This window comes from Oncorhynchus keta, unplaced genomic scaffold, assembly GCF_023373465.1.
Source record: "Oncorhynchus keta strain PuntledgeMale-10-30-2019 unplaced genomic scaffold, Oket_V2 Un_contig_17481_pilon_pilon, whole genome shotgun sequence".
Lineage (NCBI taxonomy): Eukaryota > Metazoa > Chordata > Actinopteri > Salmoniformes > Salmonidae > Oncorhynchus > Oncorhynchus keta.
In genome coordinates this window covers 1-7,005 of record NW_026280450.1, presented here as the reverse complement: position 1 = coordinate 7,005, position 7,005 = coordinate 1, and positions in this window count along the sequence as shown.

Below are 7,005 nucleotides of genomic sequence, written 5' to 3'. Positions count from 1 at the left end.
CCCGCCCCTCCCCTCCTCCTCTCTCCCCCCTGTGCCAAACGGTACACCCTTACACCTCACTCTTCAACCTCCCCACTCCCAGAAACCCCTCCTTCTCAAAGAACACAGCCCCGGCACATTCCTCAGTTCACCTCTGAAACACAATCTATTTGAGATCAGTAGCAGATCAGTGAATTTGCTCTCTCGTATCAGGTTTGTACTAAAAAAAAAAATTGGCGTGAAACTCCGAGATAAAATCAGTAGAGCTGGAATTATATTATAGAAGAAACAAATGCTGTCTTTGAGGAGAGGTTAGTAGACCCTCTGGGTGACCTGGGGATCAGGTTACCACTCAGAGGAGACTGGGTGAGAGGAGGAGGGTTAGAGGGGAGGAGACGGTGGTGCCCTCTCCCTCTCAGTTTGCAGGGGACATGGGGTTACCGCCCGGCCCCCCAGGAGAGCAGTAGAGAGGAGGGGAACACCTGACCAATCAAGACAGAACAGGTTGTCCTATAAGGGCACTGGATTCTTCCTGCTACAGAGAGTACCTCCCTACACCTGGATAACCATGATCCCACTATAATAAACCTGTATAAATACCACTATAATACACCACTATAATAAACCTGTATAAATACCACTATAATAACCACTATAATAACCACTATAATACCACTATAATACACCACTATAATAACCACTATAATAACCTGTCTAAATACCACTATAATACACCACTATAATAACCACTATAATATACCACTATAAATACCACTATAATACACCTGTATAATAACCACTATAAATACCACTATAATAACCACTATAATACACCACTATAAATACCACTATAAATACCACTATAATACACCTGTATAATAACCACTATAAATACCACTATAATAACCACTATAATACACCACTATAATAACCACTATAATAACCACTATAAATACCACTATAATACACCACTATAATAACCTGTCTAAATACCACTATAATAACCACTATAATAACCACTATAATAACCACTATAATACACCACTATAATACACCACTATAATACATAATAACCACTATAAATACCACTATAATACACCACTATAAATACCACTATAAATACCACTATAATACACCTGTATAATATAATACCACTATAAATACCACTATAATAACCACTATAATACACCACTATAATACACCACTATAATAACCACTATAAATACCACTATAATACACCACTATAATACACCACTATAAATACCACTATAATAACCACTATAATACACCACTATAATAACCACTATAATAACCACTATAAATACCACTATAATACACCACTATAATAACCACTATAATACACCACTATAATAACCACTATAAATACCACTATAAATACCACTATAATACACCTGTATAATAACCACTATAAATACCACTATAATAACCACTATAAATACCACTATAATAACCACTATAATACACCACTATAATACCACTATAATAACCACTATAATACACCACTATAATACACCACTATAATAACCACTATAAATACCACTATAATACACCACTATAATAAACCCATAAATACCACTATAATAACCTGTCTAAATACCACTATAATAACCACTATAATAACCACTATAATACACCACTATAATATACCACTATAAATACCTATAAATACCACTATAATAACCACTATAAATACCACTATAATAACCAGTATAATACACCACTATAATACCTGTATAAATACCACTATAATAACCACTATAATACCTGTCTATATACCACTATAATAACCACTATAATACCTGTATAAATACCACTATAATAACCACTATAATAACCACTATAATACACCACTATAATACACCACTATAATACACCACTATAATACACCACTATAATAACCACTATAAATACCACTATAATAACCAGTATAATACACCACTATAATACCTGTATAAATACCACTATAATAACCACTATAATACCTGTATAAATACCTGTCTATAATAACCACTATAATAACCACTATAATAACCACTATAAATACACCACTATAATATACCACTATAATACTATAATACCACTATAAACACCACTATAATAACCACTATAAATACCACTATAATAACCACTATAATACACCACTATAATACCTGTACCACTATAATAACCACTATAATACCTGTATAATACCACTATAATAACCACTATAATAATAAATACCACTATAATAACCACTATAATACCTGTATAAATACCACTATAATAACCATATAATACCTGTATAAATACCACTATAATAACCACTATAATACCTGTACCACTATAATACACCACTATAATACCACTATAATACACTATAATACACCACTATAATAACTGTATAAATACCACTATAATACCACTATAATACACCACTATAATACCTGTATAATACACCACTATAATAACCACTATAATACCTGTATAAATACCACTATAATAACCACTATAATACCTGTATAAATACCACTATAATAACCACTATAATACACCACTATAATACATGTATAATACTCCACTATAATACACCACTATAATACACCACTATAATACACCACTATAATAACCACTATAATAACCACTATAATAACACTATAATACACCACTATAATAACCAGTATAATACACCACTATAATACACCACTATAATACACCACTATAATACACCACTATAATACACCACTATAATAACCACTATAATAACCACTATAATAATAATAACCACTATAATACACCACTATAATACACCACTATAATAACCACTATAATACACCACTATAATAACCACTATAATAACCACTATAATACCACTATAATACACCACTATAATAACCACTATAATACACCACTATAATAACCACTATAATAACCACTATAATACACCACTATAATAACCACTATAATAACCACTATAATAACACTATAATACACCACTATAATAAACCTGTATAAATACCACTATAATAACCACTATAATAACCAGTATAATACACCACTATAATAACCACTATAATACACCACTATAATAACCACTATAATACTAAATACCACTATAATAACCTGTCTAAATACCACTATAATAACCAGTATAATACCTGTATACCACTATAATACACCCACTATAATACACCACTATAATAACCACTATAATACCACTATAATACACCACTATAATACCACTATAATAAACCTGTATAAATACCACTATAATAACCTGTCTAAATACCACTATAACCACTGTAATAAATACCACTATAATAACCACTATAATACACCACTATAATAACCACTATAATAACCACTATAATACACCACTATAATAACCACTATAATAACCACTATAATAACACTATAATACACCACTATAATAAACCTGTATAAATACCACTATAATAACCACTATAATACCTGTATAAATACCACTATAATAACACTATAATAACCAGTATAATACACCACTATAATAACCAGTATAATACACCACTATAATAACCTGTCTAAATACCACTATAATAACCTGTCTAAATACCACTATAATAACCAGTATAATACACCAGTATAATACACCACTATAATACACCACTATAATACACCACTATAATAACCACTATAATAACCACTATAATACACCACTATAATAACACTATAATAACCACTATAATAACCTGTCTAAATACCACTATAATACACCACTATAATACACCACTATAATACATGTATAAATACCACTATAATACACCACTATAATAACACTATAATAACCACTATAATAACCTGTCTAAATACCACTATAATACACCACTATAATACACCACTATAATACACCACTATAATACACCACTATAATACACCACTATAATACACCACTATAATACCTGTATAATACACCACTATAATACCTGTATAATACACCACTATAATACCTGTATAATACACCACTATAATACACCACTATAATACACCACTATAATAACCACTATAATACACCACTATAATACTATAATACCTGTATAATACACCACTATAATACCCACTATAATACACCACTATAATAACCACTATAATACACCACTATAATACACCACTATAATACCTATAATACACCACTATAATACACCACTATAATACCTGTATAATACACCACTATAATACCCACTATAATACACCACTATAATACCACTATAATACACCACTATAATACCTGTATAATACACCACTATAATACACCACTATAATACCACTATAATACACCACTATAATACACCACTATAATACCTGTATAATACACCACTATAATACACCACTATAATACACCACTATAATACCTGTATAATACACCACTATAATACACCTCTATAATACCTGTATAATACACCACTATAATACACCACTATAATACACCACTATAATAACCACTATAATACACCACTATAATACACCACTATAATACTATAATACACCACTATAATATAATACACCACTATAATACCTGTATAATACACCACTATAATACACCACTATAATACACCACTATAATACCTGTATAATACACCACTATAATACACCACTATAATACCTGTATAATACACCACCATAATACACCACTATAATACCTGTATAAATACCACTATAATAACCACTATAATACACCACTATAATACCTGTATAAATACCACTATAATACACCACTATAATAACCACTATAATACCTGTATAAATACCACTATAATAACCACTATAATAACCTGTATAAATACCACTATAATAACCAGTATAATAACCACTATAATAACCTGTCTAAATACCACTATAATAACCACTATAAAACCTGTCTAAATACCACTATAATAACCACTATAAATACCTGTATAAATACCACTATAATAACCACTATAATACCTGTATAAATACCACTATAATAACCACTATAATACACCACTATAATAACCACTATAAAACCTGTATAAATACCACTATAATAACCACTATAAATACCTGTATAAATACCACTATAATAACCACTATAAAACCTGTCTAAATACCACTATAATAACCACTATAAATACCTGTATAAATACCACTATAATAACCACTATAATAACCTGTCTAAATACCACTATAATAACCACTATAAAACCTGTCTAAATACCACTATAATAACCACTATAATACACCACTATAATACACCACTATAATACCTGTATAAATACCACTAAATACCACTATAATAACCACTATAATAACCACTATAATACCTGTATAAATACCACTATAATAACCACTATAATACACCACTATAATAACCTGTATAAATACCACTATAATAACCACTATAATACATGTATAAATACCACTATAATAACCACTATAATAACCTGTCTAAATACCACTATAATAACCACTATAATACACCACTATAATACCTGTATAAATACCACTATAATAACCACTATAATACACCACTATAATAACCTGTATAAATACCACTATAAATAACCACTATAATACATGTATAAATACCACTATAATAACCACTATAATACACCACTATCATACATGTATAAATACCACTATAATAACCTATAAATACCACCACCACTATAATACATGTATAAATACCACTATAATAACCTGTCTAAATACCACTATAATACACCACTATAATAACCACTAATAAACCTGTATAAATACCACTATAATAAACCACTATAAATACCACTATAATACACACTATAATAACACTATAATAATAATACCACTATAATACATAATACCACTATAATAACCACTATAATAAACCTACACCACTATAAATATAATAACCATAATACTATAATACCACTATAATACTATAATAACCACTATAATAAACCTGTATAAATACCACTATAATAACCAGTATAAATACCACTATAATACACCACTATAATACCTGTATAATACACCACTATAATACCTGTACCCACTATAATACACCACTATAATACATAAATACCACTATAATACACCACTATAATACACCACTATAATACACCACTATAATACACCACTATAATACCTGTATAATACACCACTATAATACCTGTATAATACACCACTATAATACACCACTATAATACACCATAAATACCACTATAATACACCACTATAATACACCACTATAATACCTATAATACCACTATAATACACCACTATAATACACCACTATAATACACCACTATAATAACCACTATAATACACTATAATACACCACTATAATACCACTATAATACACCACTATAATACCTGTATAATACACCACTATAATACACCACTATAATACCCACTATAATAATATAATACACCACTATAATACACCACTATAATACACCACTATAATACACACTATAATACACCACTATAATACACCACTATAATACACCACTATAATAAATACCACTATAATACACCACTATAATACACCACTATAATAATATAATACACCACTATAACTATAATACACTATAATACTATAATACACTATAATACACTATAATAACCACTATAATACACCACTATAATACACCACTATAATACCTGTATAATACACCACTATAATACACCACTATAATACCTGTATAATACACCACTATAATACACCACTATAATACACCACTATAATACACCACTATAATACACCACTATAATACCTGTATAATACACCACTATAATACACCACTATAATACACCACTATAATACACCACTATAATACCTGTATAATACACCACTATAATACACCACTATAATACACCACTATAATACACCACTATAATACACCACTATAATACACCACTATAATACACCACTATAATACCTGTATAATACACCACTATAATACACCACTATAATAACCACTATAATACCACTATAACCACTATAATACCACTATAATACACCACTATAATACACCACTATAATACCTGTAT